Below are 18,600 nucleotides of genomic sequence, written 5' to 3' on the forward strand. Positions count from 1 at the left end.
ACCCATGAAGATAAAGGGATGAAGAAGGAAACTGAGAACATGTGTACCACCTAAGTACAACCACGAAGAATATAAAAAATTTGTATTGACAGAAGTACGCATTAATAGATTTAATATTTCAAACATTATTTAATTTTGTGGGGAGGGAAGATGGACCATTCCCCACACTCCTGTTAACAGTTACTGGAAAAATTCATAATAACACCAAATGTTTACCATAGAATTTATGCTCAAGTCCTCCCAGAAAGCTGGAAATGCACCTCATTTACATGCATAAAGACAGCATGTGGCCACTGGTTTTAGAGTCCCTTTAAATGCACTGTCAATCAGCTGCAGATTGCACTGCCAACTGCAATTATGCATGTACAGCCATTAGATTTCACAAGTAATTTAACAGGAAGATCGAAAACTCTTTCAGGGAGAATTTGTATTTATTCGCAGTGTCCGGAAAAGTAACACTGAAAATAATCGTAAACTTAGATTTGTCCCTAGCGTTTATTCCCAATTAATATGAAATTTTTCCTAAGCATAAAAGGCTATAAAGATAAGTGTTAGAAGAAAAGTGCTGCTTTCGGAGTTCCTTCTGCATGGAAAACTGCAGGTAGCTCAATGTTGAGTAAACCAGGGATGCAGCTGGAATGAGTCCACGCTCTGCCTTAGTAACCAAAAATTACTGAAGTGTTGGCCCTGTTTTCAGATAAATATCTGGACAAACTGGCCAGTGAGATTAATTTGGAAGTAATTATTCAACAGTACAGACACTACTCTGATGGAGAAAAGCATTATAAATAAGCAACAAGTTACATGGCATGTCCTATCTGATCACAAGGCTGGTGTTAATAACCACCAAACCATCAACCTGGCCAGTCCAGGAAAAGCATCTGAACATACCCAGCTACTTACAGCTCAGTTTTTTACTCAGACAGAAATCTGGATAAAAAGGGTTTTTTTTGTCTTTTTATTTCAGCTGCAGGGCTGCCTGTGCTTCATTCCTTACTCGAGCATCTCAATTCCTGCAGCACAGCATCTCACTGGGGAGATTCCTATAAAACTGCTTGTCACAAAAATGACCAACAATGAAACACAATAAAGAGTTTGTACACAAAAAAAGACCATTTTTCCTTTAAAGAATTCCTACCGTCCCCTCACCTATTTATTTTCTTTCCTTGGTTTATATATGTCATTACTTGAAATGGAAATAAAACTTTCCGCAAAGTAACAGTTGCAAACCCTGTGAGGGATTAAAAATCATAGAATGTCTTTAGTTGGAAGGGACCTATACGGGTCATCTAGTCCAACCCCCCAAAATAAGCAGGGACATCTCACACAAACACAGACTGCTCAGAGGTCTATCAAGCCTGACCTTGAATGTCTCCAGGGACAGGGCCTCCACCACCTCTCTAGGCAACCTGTTCCAGTGGTCCATCTGCATATTAAAGAGCTTTCTTCTAATGTCCAACCTAAATCTACCCTTTTCTAGCTTAAAACCATTATCTCTCGTCCTATCATTACATGGCCTTGTGAACAGAATAGAATGGTTTGGGTTGGAAGGGACCTAAAAGACCATCTAGTTCAACCCCCCTGCCATGGGCAGGGACACATTCTACTAGAACAGGTTGCTCAAAGCACTGTCCAGCCTGGCCTTGAACAAGTACTTCCAGGGAAGGGGCATCCACAACTTCTCTGGGAAACCTGTTCCAGTGTCTCACCACTCTCAGTTAATCAAAAGCTCCTTACATATTCTTAAGACAGAATTCCGTAACTCTGAAAAATCCCAATAAATATTTATTTATTGGAATTCCTTCAGTGACCAGCATGCAACCAAACACAACAGCATACAGGCAGCCAATTTGCCAACTAGTCACACTGCAGCCATCACCAGCAGCAATCTGCAGGTGTAGTATGCTGAAAAAGGCATAAGTAATTAAGATGATTTGCTTAAACACAAATGGTTACGTTTTTGCTACTTTATCACCTTGTGGTATCAGAATCACTGAAAGAACACAATGAAGAAATATCAGCTAACAAGGTCTGCCTCAGTAGACCTAAAACACTTTATTCTGCCCACAGGTCTCGTTTCTAAATGAGCCTAACCTCAGCTGCTGCTTAAAGTCCCTTCAGTTTGCCCTGTCCAGGTCTCCACGTTGTCCCTCCTCTATGTTAGTTGGGCTTGGGTGCCTCTGCCACCCTTGAAGCCTGACAAAAAGAGGGTGGGAAGGTTTCGTGCCTTAACCCTGGCAGGAGGCAGCACCTCTCCCTGTCCCTCACTCTCTGGAGCACACTAACAGGGAGGTGTGACTGCCTACAGCTTGTGTGTGTTCTGGTTAAAACTCATTGCTTAACCCTTTCCTCCACCCCTTCCTTTCCCAGGTTCAGAGACCAGAAGCTCCACCCTGATAAATGTCCACAGAACCTGAAGGTGCAGGGGATGGGAACACAGCTGGTGAAGACCATCTCCAGTGCTTCCAGCCACTGGACAACATGATTTCTCATAGAAGGTGATATACATGGATCTAACTCTTTGTAGGATAAGACTGCTTGCAGTTCCTTAGGGGCTCTCAAACTGGACCAATCAGTAAGAATTCATCTGTAGTTTACAGAATGTAATTGTTCCTTTTGATTGTCTCTCAGTCCACTGAAAGTTCACACAAGGTCTAACTAATATGGTTTGACCTATAAACTGCACAGCAAAATGTTTACGGTAGAAATCTGAGAGGGAAAATGTCTCTATTTGTTCTCCTTTTACAAAATCACTTTAAAATCGCTTTGCATTTGCAAAGGTGTAAAGGAAAAACAACACATGAAAAAACATTCAACAACTTTTTTTACCTGCTTTGTGTGTTTGCATGAAGTTAAATTTTAAAAATATCTGCTATCAGTAAACTTTCTACTGCTAACACATGTTCTTCTAGGAAAGAGAGTTCATCCCTTATGAAACTCTTTAATAATCTGAATGTTGCTGGAGGATTTCCATGGAGTGGCAATATGCACTCTGGTCATAAATGTTGTAAAGGGAACAAGAAAACTGCTTGTAATCTAAAACTGCTTAAATTGGTTGTAGGATCAATGTGTATTAGTAAGAGAGAGCAGTGGGTTTTTTTTGCCAAGACCCACCACACTCAGAAGTTTCCTGACCATTTTCTTTACCACAACAAAAGTGCATTTTAAAATTTAAACATGGAGTGCAAATTAAATGAACAATTTATGGGGTTTTGTTTTTCTTCACTGTCATCTTTTGATTCACTGCCAAGTTCTGGACGACGCAGTACAACCAAATCCAAGTGTTCAAAGATGATGAGTCAGACTCCCAGTTCCATGAGATCTTGTAGAAAAACAGCCATGTCCGACTTTTAATTTTACTTTAATTTGCTATCATCTGGGGTTTCTTTAATTAATGTTAAGGTCCACAAACTTTTTAGCCCGGAGCTTATTTTTGTTTTGTTTTCCAGAAAAGTATGTAAATTCTTGAGGCTTGATGAGATACAAATTGCCAACACGGACTTATGGGGAAATAACTCAAGTGAAGACAATGTCAAGATTGTGCCAGTATAAGAAATAAAAGATATTATGAACACAGAAAAAAGTCATCCTTTGTCTCTTGTAGTCTTGAATTGACACTCATCAATTGAAAAAATAAATCAGGTTTAGTATTTTACATCTCACTCAGAAAAACGGAGAGCTGGGATTTGCAAAGTGCTCTCTACAGGTTTTCCTACTTTACTCTGGTTAGCTTACTTCCTAGAACATAATGGCAGATAACAAAATCAGTGGAAATTCCATCTTGGATTTCAACTTTGAAGATTAGCTTTTGATGTATAGCTAAAAATTAAAATGCTACCATCATCCCAGTTTTTACACAGATGAAAAAAAACCAACAACAACAACAACAAGAACTCAAGAATAATAAATAAAACCAAATTTAAAAAACCCACCACAATCTGCCTTTCCCACCTTTTGTACGCTTACAAAATACCTTGAAACTCTGTATTAGTTTGTTGCTCTTTTGTGTTGTTTTATTGCTATTGTGGGTTGGGTTTGGGGTTTTTTTGAGGGACTGGAGGCATATTAAAGAATATCTAAATATGTTGCTCAAATAATGACTTATTTAAAAAAAAAAAAAAACAAAAAACAAAACAATACCCATCGTTCATGGATATTTTCTTAAAACCCAGGGGACCACATTAATTACTGCTGCAACACACAAGCCTCTTCTGCCCACTGCTAAATCTGTTCTCTCACAGGGAGGTGTATACAGTATCAAAATCTAAGTCACTCCAAACATACCTAGTAATACTACTGTCAAGTTGAGAATGCCTCTCATACCAACCACACCAAGCTACATGGATTGTCAGAAGGAGGTGCCTCTGTCAGCACAGGAACAAAATAGTCTCTTTCAAGGGGAGTGAAATCAATCAATTCCCCACGGAGCTTTTCAGGGGACCCACAGATTTGCCCTGCACTCATTAACACTGAAGCAGTAAAGTGAGCCATGTACTAATGCACCTTATGATGCCTGTTACAAAAGGATGAAGAGTCAAGAACCCAACTGAAGTCAGCTTTAGAACAAAGATTCAGCACTAGGGAGCAACAAGAGTTTCTGTAATATATTGACTGGGCTGGCTAGCTCGGATATAATTGGGAGGGGGAATAACTGCAGGAAAGCACTGGCATATGCCAGCTTACTGGTGTCCATGCTGCTAACGGGCCATGCCCAACGCTGGGTTTTTTCTGTTTGCTTTTAGAACAGACACCAGTGCTGGAGAATGAAAGCCTGAACTAGGAAGAGAGGATGAAGAACACCTCTGGCAGATTTCTAGACAAATGGTGACACTAAGCTGACTGTCTGGCAGAACAGCTGATTAAGAATAAAATGCAAAATGTGATTAAGCCATACTATAGGTAGCAGTTTCATATGGTACTGCCATCTTTGAAACTAAAAGGAGCTTTTTGTAGGGCTCTTGTAGCACATCTATAAACACTCTTTAACAGCAAGAAACTAAAATAACTGAATACAGGAGAAATAAAATCTATTTGTTAAAAGTAACTTGAATTAGCACAGAAGAGCCTCTAATTCAGTTCAAACTGAGCAGACTTCAACAAAAGGAGTCAAAAGTGCTTAGTAGATTAAGTACCCTGGTCGATATTTCAATATTGCTTTAGTTCCCCTGCTGAAAAAGCAACACAACCAAGCTAAAACAGGCCAGTATGTGCAGAGAAAACAAACCACCCCAAACCACCCAAAACTCAAACACGGCTCTTAACATTTATCCTTAGAAATGCAAATTAGCCTTGTCCTTGCTAACAGGTGCTAACTAGCAAGGCACCATGCTGGCTCAAATGTGTTACTGATGAGCAGAGGCCTTTACGTATTTCTGGCGATAGCCTCAGGGAAAGTGTCACATAGTGAAAACACAATGATCAAACGCTTCTCAAAAGCTGACCATGAGATGGCAAAATGTAAAACCAGTGATGGGGTTGAGAAGTAAATGGTACCAGGGACACAGAAGACTGCCATTTTGCATATTTTGTATCACTGTGCCTGCGATTTAACTGTCCAAGAGTTTATCCACAGACACATTTCAATTTGATAATAACTTAATAGAGGCAAAGGAAAAAGTGGCCAAAGAGACTGCACTGGTAAAGATTTTCCAAATTATATCTGCTGTGAGCATTTTACACTCCCTGTCACCATGTGCTTCACAATCACTATGGTGAGGTAGGACAAAGCTATTTTTATTTCACAGATGGGACATGTATTGGGATGAAACACAAAACCCCAGCAGAACAGGGACAGATGCTCTGGCATGTACATTCAGGTAGACAGAGAAATAGGTAACACGTGGGTGTCTGTGGGTTGTAGGTACCTACACAATGAGCAAGAAGTTGTGCACATAGGTGCCTAAATGTACGAGTTGACTGAAGATCCTTTATAAACCTTATTCTACTGAGTTTCCCAGTATCACACAGAACATAAGTGCACCACCTACTAAAAAACAGTAAAAAGACACTTGAGCTACAAGTAAAATGCAAAACAAAGCAGCACAGTCACATCAGCAGAGTTTAGTAAGTCACATACATTGCCACTGAGGCTACATGGTCTTCTAAAGAATGAAAACTCTTTCTAGGGGTCCATTGACTTGTGTGGACCTAAAAGGTCCTAGCTCAGACCTTTTTATAAAGCTGCATGCAGTACAATAGAGAAAGAATGACCACAAGTATTAACGGAGTACAGAATTAGGTTTGCAGGTACCAAGTCCCAGACTAGTCCTCTCAGCAGAGGTTCCTCTATTTGTTCCTCCAGGCTGTCTTCACCAGCTAGTTGGGTTATCTGGGCAAACAGAAATTCTGCCTGGGAGTGTAAATGAACATTTTATATTCAATTTTGTCTGAAACGCCACAAAATTAAATTAATCCTGTCCTGAGGCAGGGAAGTAGATTAGATGACCTTGCAAATCCTGTACAGCCCTGTTTCCCATAATTCTGCTGTTGTTTAGGATTGCTGCCTACTCTGTTCCCAACCTGCCCCCATGGCATCCAAGCGACATTCTCATCTTTGTGTGTTAACCTCCTTTGAATATTTTAAGCAGTTTTTGCAACAACCATCAGTTACCTAGTATGGAGTATATCAATCATCAACATGGTGACAAAATACCCTTGTTAATGTAAAAAAATATTTTATCTTAATTTCATCCACATTATCCCTGGCTAAATCTTCTGGAAGGCAAATACATGTAAGCAGAACCCCTGTCTGACTCAGATTTGACAGACTGGGCCTTACAGCGGATTTTTCTCATTTGTTTTGCTCTTTCCTATATCAGCCACTGGAAAATACTGAGTTATTCTGTGCTCTGGAAATTCATTATCCACAACTTGGTTCTACCAGGACTCATAGATAATTCATCCCTTGACAGTGAAATAGACATTGCAATGGAAAGAAAGATACCCTAAGGTCAAATATTGCTTGGTGTCTGTGATTCACACAGCTGTAGGCAATACTGCTGCTTCCTGCTTTCCTTGGTTAGATTGAAGAGATGACTAAGTCAAGGGAAAAATTTTCAAATTAATGGGACAACAGTAAAGCTCCTAAATGATCTGAGGGCTGTGCAGTTGGGGAATTGACAGTTTAAAAGGTTATTGATTGTATAATTAACATAGATAATCAATGAAATTTAGTTAACATTTATGTAGACGTTAAATTGAGTATAAAATCTGACTGTGAACATCTGACAAATATTTCCACTAGGAATCTCATGACACATTTGAGGAGAGATGGTCTCCTACAATCCTGAAACATGTAATAATTTTGAAGAAAAACCTCTGCTAGACCCATTTAGTAAACTGATCTTTCTGCAAACTATGTTTTTACTCACTAATAAATTCCTTCGACACCACCCAAAGCAAGTACCAAGACGGCATCACAGCATGGATTCGTCATTAATCATGTTCATAAGTGACTGCCTTTTCTCTAGCCAGGCCAGCTCCCATCCTGCTCAGAGCATGATGCTTCACTCCTCAGCCATGTAGCAAAGCCAGCAAAAAAAGTACTCAGCAGGCATTATAGCTGTTATGGTTATTCCAAAAGATGCCTTTATGTCAGAAAATGCTCATTTGAGGGGTGGGGGAAGGAAAAAGGGAAAAGGAGCCTTTTTCTTGGAAAATACCCATCTGAAAGAGGTTTTGTGGGAGAGATTTGTAATGACTGGGCTCTGTTTTCCCATCAGAGTAGCCAATAGGCAAGTGGTTGGAGATTGCAGATGTAAATTGAGCAGAAAATCTAACCAGTGGTTACTGGCTATTTTGGACTATGTAAGTTCTTTGCTGGCGAGTTTGTTTTTAAGTCCTTGAAAGGTCTGATTCACTTCTGTGGCAGAAAAGGAAACTTCACGTTTTGCAGAGAGAATCTGGATTTCTAATTAGGCTGTAATTGCATTCTTTCCTTTCCTACCTCACCCGGGGCTCTAGGTGGGCTGTTTCACAGACCACCCAACTGTGGAACCTTGCAGACACAGAGTCCTTCCAACACCTCCCCAGAGGCTTTCTGTGAAATAGCCGAGTTAATGCTCAATGTATCCAAGTACTCATAGCCCCAGCTTCTCTAGTTTTAAAGAAAAGTAAGTATGTTCAGCTCCTCCAAACAATGAATGAGCTGAAATTCAAGTTGAAAGGCAGAAAATGAGTTTGGGTAAGACAGCAACATGCAACCCAAACATTCTGTGAGTGCTAAGGAATCATGAGATAATCCAAAAAATATTACTTTTTGTCTGTTATCTGTAGATCTAATTACACTAAGCAACGGTGGAAACTGCAAACTTGTTCTGTGACATTTATAAATCATTCATTTGAATAAGGCAATCTCAGCAGAACCAAAATAGCCACACTGAAGAGACAGGGACAATTTTCAGTGAGAAGTAGATTAACAGAGAACGTGCACTGCCAAAATATCAGAAGAGAACATACATATATATTTTTCAGAGGAACACATTATTCCTTCAATAAAATCAAAACTTTAAAGACACAAAACCTATTTCAGCCATACACACAGGTACACATACACGGAAGAAAATCAAAGAAAGCACTAACTTTCAAGTAATTACTTTGCCACAACATGTCTAGACTGCCCAAAATTACTTTAAACATCTGTCATAAAAACTAGAGATTTAAAAAATAAACAAACTAAACCCAAACCAATATCCCATGTGAATTCTCCATAGAAATGTTATGTTTTTCCTTTGAGCTAAACAGTTTGTGAAGGGTTTACTGCTATCGTGGTAACAAACTATCCAAGGACAATGATTCTGAAGACCAAATTCAATCTTCTATTTAAAAAGATCTCATCCACACCATAAAAAAATGTGGTATGACACTGTGATAAATGAAGGCAGGAAGATGAAAAAGAACTCATCAGCAGTGAAGTGATTTTTCACAGCTATTAATGCTCCTTCTCTCTCCTAGCATTTCCACAACTGGAAGCTGACTGCTAAAGGGGCAAACAGACCCTGAGACTAGAGGGGGTAGGTTGCCCAAATCATTATAGGTGAGTTTGAAAAAAGTTCCTCCAAAGCTACCAATACCAAATACAATTTTGCTAACAGGTACTAACAACATGGATCATGTCCAAAGAGGTAAATGCCTTCTTAGGCTGAGAGTCCAACTAAATCACTCTTAACCAATAATTTGCCTTCTTCCAGTGACCATGTCTGAGAGAAAAATGGGAATTTTATCACAGAAAGCAGAACACAGCATCAATGAGCAACACACAATGATGTAAAGATCTGCAACAGACATTACGGTTCGTCTGAATGAAACACAAATGGAACACCTGTGTGTAAAAGCTCCAGAAGAAACAACAGAAGTCAGAGCAGTGATGTGCTGATGACCTAACTGATGGCAGTCAAACTGGTAAGGACCAGAGCATCTTGCTTCCATCAAGATCAGGCAGACTGTAATTTCTCCTCCTCTTACCCCAACAGATTGTCATACGGCAGCCATAAAGTTACCACAAACCAGAGAAACAAAGAAAATGGGCAGCCTGAGATGAGTGCAGGATAAAGCAAGACTGAGGCAAGTTTCATGCCATGAGTGCTGACACCTAAAGGACACAGAAGACCTCTCCAAAAGTCAGCTCATCACTGCAGTCCAAGTGGAACCCAAAAGATACAGCAAGGATTCAACATCCAGCACCCTTGTCCCGTGGGCTGCACAAAAGGATCTTGGCCAGACCCCTTGAGCACACTTACTTTGGTGCTAGTGTTCTCTCAATACCCAAAGAGGCTGAAAACAGACCAGTTTTCCCACACACCACGACAAATGTTGAGTGTTTTTTTCCAGAGCTTATTAACTAGCTTTTTTTTCTGGGTATTTGTCATCATAAGAGCTGAACTTCCTTTGCTTCCACCCCCGCTCAGAAAGTCCCTCTCAAAGTACCAGCAGATCATCACAAAAAAAGTATTCGGTTCCCTGAAGGGCATTTACCTTCTACTGGTTCAAGCCCTGTGGTTGACCCCCAGCACACAGCAGTAAGTTGTATGAAGGAAGTGAATGCTGCTTCATGTCTCTCTAGCTATACTTCTGCATGCTTTCCAACCCACAGGAACAAAGAGCTTTTTATCTCCTAGCAATTCAGATCACAAATACAAATCAAGGTCAGTCATACATATAATTTTGATATTTCCTTATTGGCAGCTAAAAAACAAGTAAAACAAAAACCTCTTCCCTATAGTGCAAGAAAAGGAAGGAAAAGACAAGAATTAACAGTAAAGCCATAAAATAAAAATGCACATTAATACTTAGTTCATAGTTCTGTATTCTAGGACTCATTCAGTCCTAGTTTCTGGGTCACCATGCTCAATAAAGACAACCAATAATATAAGTTACAAACCAATGCAAGTGAAAGACAATGCAGTTTTACTTCTCTTGAAAAATATTTTTCCTACCTCTGTTAATATTAGGTTTTATGCTCTATCAGTTTAAGGTAGTTTTGGGACATTTTCTCTCATTATTCACCAAAAGTGGTCCTTTATATTTCAGCCAGGATTATCTAGAGAATAATACATTTTTATCCCTTTCCTCAAAACACACTTGGACCCCAGGAAATTTAACTGCCTCTCTCTAATCCCATGCAAGTCCTTTCTGAATCACTCGGGGATTGACCTAATGAATTTTTCATTGTTATTTCTTGGTGGGACTGTCAATCAGAGATGAAAAAGAGGAAAACAAAACACAGTGAAGTGGTTTGCAAGAAACATCACCTCAGCGAGCACCAAAAATTACCTCAGATGTCATAAAGAAGAATCACTTTCAAGACGAAGCATGGAAAAAAGTACCTATTCTGTGTGCTTTTATCTCTGCTTTCTAGGATTAATAGCTTATTTCCTTCTTCTGTTTTTGTTGGGGTTCGTTTGGTTTGGGTTTTTTTTCTGGCACACTCAGTGATGCATTCTATTTTCAAATGACACTGCGAGCATTTCACATAAGTTTAGAACAAAAAAAAAGCTGAGTTTTAATCAGTTCTCCTCTAGTTATCCTCAACTCAAGCACCACAAGACTTTTTTTTTTTTTCACACATCTGTGTGGTTACATTCACAGTAGCAACAGCAATATCGAAGGTGGCTTGGATCCCACAAGATGCCTGATCACTGCTGACACAAAGAGCATTCTCCACAAGCAGCCAGTTCACAAACACTGTATGTACACATACACAAGCAGCCTAGACCTCACATTATTGAGGAGTCCCAGCCATACTTAAGACCCCACAGGTGCTTTGCAAATGCAGATTAGAAGGGCTGATCCTCCCCTAAAGGCCAAGTAGTAATCACTGAGGCCATTTAGCAGTCATAGGACTTTTGTAGACCTTTTCAGCTGGCCTTAAGGTAACTTATTCTCTATGAAGCATGTCATTTAAGTCAAAGGCTTTGAAAATACATATGTAAATCTTATAGCACAAGAAAGGCAAAAAAAGAAGAGTCATGAAAGAAAACAATCAGAGAAACGCTCACAACTGAGAAGCAGGAAGGTGGAGTGTGATTCTCTTCCCCGAAAGCTACAGCTAAGCACATGGCACAGGATCTGAAGTGCTCAGGTACACAAGGGCAATAACTTCAGTTTAAAGAACAGGATCTAGTCTTCCCAGACACATGAAGAGAATTTAGATATAGCTGCTTTCTGTATTTCTATTAATACAATTCCGTACTAGTAAGGCCTTCACATCTTTGCAACACAAGAATCAACCCACCCAGGCTAAAAGGTATCAAATATGGCTATATATGGGTAAAAGCTTGTTCATTTTTACAAATACAGGTATCCGAACTCAGTTTCATCCAATGTATACGTTCCCTTTCCATACTATTGAGATTACATTGTTTTAAATTAATTTACAGTACATTATGGTTAACGTTTTCACAGAGCTCCATGCCTGCTTTCTTCCAAGCTGGTTCCTTAAACTCACAGGTTGGAGCTCTTTATGTGCAGCATTAGTAACCTGCTGTAGCTGCATGGACTCAGAGGCTGCTACAGACCCAGCCTATAGGAAGGCCCTATTTATGCTGGAGGTGGCTGAACTGTGTTGGAATAGGTGATCAGGAACAGCATCTCTCCCCCAGCCATTCATGGAGCACTTCTCTCTGGGAAAAGTTACTTCAGTCGGGGGAAACAGAAGTAAATTTTCATTTGGGAACAGTTACTCTGCTGTGAGTCCAAAATAAAAGGTCAACATGGAAATGGGTCAAAACAATTTGTGACAACAGTTATGCCATTTTGTCTCCCTGAGGAAAAACCAAACAAACCCTAAAATGTCGTGCAACTGTATGTAAAGGTTTCAGATTTCTATTTGTTGGCTATTAAGGTTTTTCTATAGTGAAATTTCTATACTGGATTTGAGCAACTCAACTGACCCTGAGCTATGTGGATCTGAGTCTTTACAGAGAACTCAAAATTTCCTTACACATGCACATGAGAGGAGGGGTGGGATTTTCTTGAATCAACATAAATCAAAGTTTTATTTCACATAAGAATAAAAAACTCAAAGCATATATAGCTCACAGAAGAGGCTCTACCCGGGAATCCCAACACTGTTTGGGGGTACTCATGGAGCAATGTGAAACTAGCTCTCTCTTTTTTGGGATGAACTTTGAGATTATTTGTATCCAAATAATTAACTCCAGCATAAATAAAACACAGTATTTTCTAGAGGTAAAGCAGGGCAGGATTCCTCCAGTATTACTCCCTGTGCAGCATGACATCCTGCACAAGAGCGAAAAGCCTCCATGGAGCCTTTCTATCACCACTGCAGCTGCTCTGGGTCAAACAAGCACCAATGGTTTTGGTTTCAATTGGTCATATTTTGTTTGGATATTTGGTTTGGTGTTGGTTGCTGAAAAATCGGTGGCTTTCAGGCTTTCCTGCTTGTTTTTAGTGGACTAGTAAGTTGTCAAGCATGCAGTGCAAACAATGAAACTTGGGAGCTTTAAACACCACTCTCTCTGTTTTGTCACACCCAGCATCTCTTTTCTACTACCAAGCAGGATTTCTCAACACTCCTTAGCTTAACTCTCAGCAACAGCAGAATCAGGACAACTACACATAGGGTTAGTACAAACTTGATGTTAAAACAGACAAATGTAATGCCTAAAATAACATCAGCTACCTGAAGCCCTTTAAACAAATGTCAATGTGTCAATGATAAGTAATCTGCAATTAATTTTACTTTTTTCCTTTGGTAAATAAAAACAGTAACAATAAGCTAGGTAAAGAAAAATCTGTTCACAAGGTGAATTTCATTTTGATCTGTCCTTTCAGAAAGACATTTTAAAAAGCCATATATATATATATATATATATATATATATATATATATATATATGCATGCTTTTATTAACTAAAGACTCTGTATCCCTGCAACCAAGAGTAAGAGTTGAGAAAGCTACAGATTCAAGTTTAGCCTATTAACATAAATACCACATTTTTCCAAAAAGGTCCTAGAGCAAAATGGGGAATAGGTAGATTATTTTTTTTTTATGAAATGTTAAAAAGAAGGTAAGAATCAATTTATTTAAAACTCTGTCACTTGATTACATCACAAGGGAAGGAAGAGTACATCTATTTCTTTTCTTGCCAGTTGAAGTTTAAAGGTCAGTGAAACCTTTCTAAACTTTTTTGCGCAATTTAAATCACAAGCCAGACTTCAAAAAAAAGTAACATCTAAATTAAGCAGCAAAATAATCTGGAGAAGAGAAAGTCATGAGACCAACAGACAAATGACTGGACAAGAGCTCTAGTTAAGAGCAGTGGGGGGAAAAGTCTGTGTGAATAGAGCAAGATTCTTTTCCAAGCAAGCCAAGAAGTGCTTAGCTTTGAGAGTTAGAAATAAACCTTTCTACATGAGCAAGACCACATCCTTCCTAGTAAAGAGATGCTCTTTCTTCAATTTCACTTTGCTTCCTTCCCTGTTCTGTAATCATCCTATCAGGCAATTATATCTTTCTCTTTGAGTTTGGTAATTCTTTCCTTACTGGTTGCACAGTTCACTAACAGAGGCAAACAGGGTACTGGTTTGTTATCAACTGTCCTGTGTAGAAAGTAAAATGTGTCCAAAGCATAAAAACTTAAAAGTACTGTCTTTGTGTTTATAAAGCTAAGGGATTATGTGCAGCTATGAAAGCAATAGGATGTTTTATTGGGAACAGTTCCCCAGTCCTCTTGTTTTAACATTCGGTGGCTGCTCAGAGACCCACTAACATTTGCCATTTGTTAGCTCTCACACATTGAGACTCACTTTTTTGGTCCCCACTTCACACTCCCAAGCGTCAGTGTCTGCACCATGTATCTGCAGAGTGACACCACTCTCTCCCTCTTGCTCAAGACCCCCTCATCCCAGAAGCTGCAGTTTAGCAGGTCTGTGCCAAAGACCTGGAGAAAGACAGAAGAAAGGAAGGGAAGAAAAAGGCTGCTCCAAGATATTGGCAGTTCTGCCCTGCAGGATACCACTCAACACAGGAGATGACTCTTGGTTGTACTTTGGCCTTTGCCTTCCACACATTCACACTAACAGAAACCCCAGAGTGTTTAGTGGTTGTATGTATGATACAGCCATTGGATAGCAGGGTGAGTGGTCAGTACACACTGAAAGCCATCCTCATGCAGCATGGTTAGCTCTCAATGGGACTAAAGGACATTATTTCAGAGTGCATATAAATGCATGACTCAGTAGGTCCTACACCAGCAAATGCTGCATGCACTCTACAAGCAACAGTCAGATTTCCCTTCCATCAGAATTCTGCATTCTTTTACCTTGAACAGGCCTTCACAGACACTTGCAGGAAAAAAAAAAATAAACCACTTCAAGGCATAAATGTAATTTCTCAGGCATATCCCAGAATGTATATTTTAACATACTGAATGACAATGAACATTTCATAACAATGAAAAAGGAGCCTCAAGTTGTAATGTGCTGTCAAACAGCAACCAATTCTGAGACAGGTGTTTCCACATCTCATTAAGCAAGCAAGGATGAAGACCACTGTTCTTTAAGGCAGGAAAAAGCAGAAAAGCTCCCAAGAATAAACAGCAGCAGAGGGAAGAAAGTGCCTGCTAGATGTATTTTAAAAATAGGTACAATATTAACTGCTCATTCTACTGAAGTGTCTCAGGCACAGCTTTGTTTTCAAAGATTTTGATTTCCAGATGAAGTGTTTCATACCTAACATAGGTACATATTCCTTGCATATAAAAAAGGCTGGTTCTGCATGTTTGTCAAAGTAATTGGGTGACTTGTCATAAGAATCACCCTGAAGGAGACCCGAAGGACTTTAGGAAGCGTCTAGTCCAAACTCCTACTCAAAGCGGAGTCAGCTGTGAGTTCAGGTCGGGTTGCTCAAGGCTTGTAACAGTCAGGTCTGAAACCTTCCAAGGATGGAGACTGCAAAATCTCTCTAAGGATTTCACCCAATTTGCACCTGCTTTGTTTCAGTGTCTGTTGTCTCCCGTCCTTTCACAGTGAAGAGCCTAGCACCCCATAAAGAATGGCATACTGTTTTTCCCAGAAGCTTGTGACTGATCAGTAAAATACGCAAGAGATTTCCACAATTCTTCAATCAAGAAGAGGAACCAAGAATAAAACCTAAAGCATTTGTAAAACTATCTCAGACTTCAATGTAAACTACATTTGCCCTACAGAAGGCCTAATTCCTCATTACTTCATAGTAAGTATAAACATTTTTAAAGAGCAGAAAATATTAATTAGCAAAAAAAAAATGCAGAGTAAAGAACTTCCAATTTCAAGGACAACACAAAGCAAAATATGTTGATCATGGAAATCTCAAGATCAAAATTAGACAGCTTAGCTGGTTGGTTGTGACATAAACCACAATTTTCCAATCAGTGCCCAAGGCAAAAATGTCAGAGCTGAACTAAACTGCCTAGATTAGGATGTTTAACTTGACATGTTTATGCTAACTGAAAGCCAAACAAATCTCTCCAACTTTCTGGAGACTTCTGAATCCATTTTATTTTTTAAAAAAAGCTTATGAACTATTTTTCTAGCAGTTCTACAATAACAAAGAAGCAAAATTAAAAATATATACAGACAAATGTCCATAATATACTATGATAATGCATTATTTTTTATATACATAAATACTATGTGATTTCTTATTTTTGGCAACACTGATACATCTAGAGAACAGACAGTATCCTACCTTGGACGCAGGGCAGGAGAAATTGCTTCTTGCTTTCAAAATTTGCCTTGTTCCAGTGATAGAAGAGTAAGCAGGTACCTGAAAGGAAATTGGAAAAAAAAAAAAAAGGAACCATTACAAAATGTCCCATGTGCATTACAAATTGTGCTTATACAAGCACGATGCACTCCAATACATATACATGAGTGAAATGAAAGTGAGGTGACTTGTGGAGAGAAAAGATACTAAAGTTTACTCAGGCATAGCAACTCAAGCACTACTGAACACTTTTCAGTTCAATCGTGGAGGGTGTGTAGCTCACATGAGGCTGCATTACTGTGGCTCAGTTTTTGTGGCTGTCCAGCAGCAAAATGCCCCATCCAGGACACAAGAATGCACCTCTGTGAGGAGGACAGAAGAGGGATTGAAGGAGAAGAGCTGTCCTCATGTGTGAATGAGCAAAATCGTGAGTATTCTCCATCTCTACCCCATGTTTGATTGATAGACAGTAGCTGGATCCAAGCACTCTGTCTCTACTGTCTCCTCTACAAAGATTCCTTAAGTACAGGCAGGCAGCCACTGCAAAGGAACAGCTGAGAATGGAGTAAGGCAGCCAGAATCTGGCAGACCCAGAGGGGTCACACTGAGATGCTTTGCTTTAGAAGAAAAAGTCCCACTGTGCCACCACGGTTTATTATTTGGGGATTATAAAGTATTTTTTTAAAAATTAGTCAGAAAACAGAAAACTATTTCCCTGATCTCATCCTAAAGACATTTTGACTGAAGAGGATAATCTATGTCCACTTGTGCCTTTGGATCCAAACAGATACAGAGATATATAGATAGCTATAGGTAGATATATAGATACACATATATACTTTTTTTTTATGTGTAGCAAGTAGGGCTTCACATTATTTAGCCTCTGTATCAAACTGTATCCTTTACATTAAAAATGAATTCTGTTACTAAACTCCTCTTTCTAGTAGTATTTAAAATGCTAACCACTAAATATCCATTGCTCAATGTCATAGACCTGCTAGAGGAGGAAGGACTAAGTGCATCAAATTGGACTGTAAATTACATGTGTTCTACTTTAAGCTTGACATCATTCATCCTGTTGGTTCCATTTAATTATATTTAGCCTTCAGTTCATCCCCAGCAGCCTTAATATTTCACATTTTGTTAGTTTGTCTCTTTCATTCTGACTAGTGACTTACAAAAATAACTACACTTCAAAACGTCACTTCAGAAAACTAATCCTAGAGCAGTGTTCACAACCCATCAACACTTCTATGCAAAAGGAAAAGTATCATGAGTACCCAGTTGACAACAGTAGTTGCTGAAAGCAATGAAAGGGAAAAAAAAAGTGAAAACTCAGAAAAACACACATACAGTTTTCAGTTCTGTACTGTTTAATACCCTTGAATCTGAACTTGACAGCAAATACTGTAGTTACTTTTTTATAACCTAGATGCCTATGTGTAAAGTTTTCTATTAAAAAAAAATCCCCCTTTCAAATATATTTCCTCTACTAGATCTTAGCTAAAGTATTATTCCTTTCCTCTAGTATTTTCAGCAAAATCAGTTGGGAGTAGCCTTTTAACTGTAAATTTATTTCAAAGATATTAAAAAAAAAAGTTTTAAAGACACATAAATTCCCTCATCAAACAATAATCTTCTTGCTACTAAAGACTTACAGAGATTAAATACTCAAAAATTACTGTGCAATTTGGTGGGGAAAAAACTTAAATTCTAAAATTTTTATTTCTAAAATTGCATTAATTTTCCTTGGATGATGGAATAATGCATCAAACTTGGCTATTTTGTGCAGGTAGCTTACACAGGATTGCATCTCTATGCTACAAGCAACTAATTTGATACCTGTACTTCTGCAAAATCTAGTTTCTGCAAGCATTTACTAACATAACTGATTTTCTATGCTAAAAAAAAACAACTTTAAATGGATACACTGAGTTCTTCTAAACAGTATTGCCTAAGAAGGTCAATACTAGTAATTTACGTACAAGTGGTTGTCCCACAACTAGGCATCAGGTATCAGACTGGACAGCAGGCTCCAACAAGTATAAATTTCTCCAAAATCCTACTTTGCACTGGCCAGCCTTGGTTGCTCTAACTTCACTTTGTGAGCCTCAGCTTCAGCCTGAGCCCTAGTTGCACCCCACCTCTCTCTTTGGACACAGGTTGTAACATCTGTTGGGAACAAATTATGCACCAGCATTCCTTACTGGAATGCAGTTATTTATCTAGGATATAGGGATCCTACAGCTCATGGAAGAACCTAAATCTGCATTCTTTCCTGAATTAAAATGATCAGCCCAAACATAAAATATGAAGTTCAACACCCCAACTAGAAAAATTATTTCTCTTTTTTTTTTTTTTTTTTGTTGGTTTCAAACAATCCAGAAGTTTCT

At 38.9% G+C, this 18,600-nt stretch overlaps 1 protein-coding gene across 1 annotated transcript in view; it reads right to left on the bottom strand.

Annotated features, from left to right (window-relative positions):
* Positions 1–16,269, bottom strand: part of SPSB4 (splA/ryanodine receptor domain and SOCS box containing 4) — a 131,126-nt gene extending 114,857 nt beyond the window's left edge. Inside the window, exon 1 of the mRNA XM_051626968.1 lies at positions 16,190–16,269. The gene's annotated coding sequence lies outside the window, so the exon portion shown is untranslated. The remainder of the gene's footprint in view (positions 1–16,189) is intronic.
* Between the last annotated feature and the right edge of the window lie 2,331 nt (positions 16,270–18,600).

The sequence above is a fragment of the Apus apus genome, chromosome 8, assembly GCF_020740795.1.
Source record: "Apus apus isolate bApuApu2 chromosome 8, bApuApu2.pri.cur, whole genome shotgun sequence".
Taxonomy (NCBI): domain Eukaryota; kingdom Metazoa; phylum Chordata; class Aves; order Apodiformes; family Apodidae; genus Apus; species Apus apus.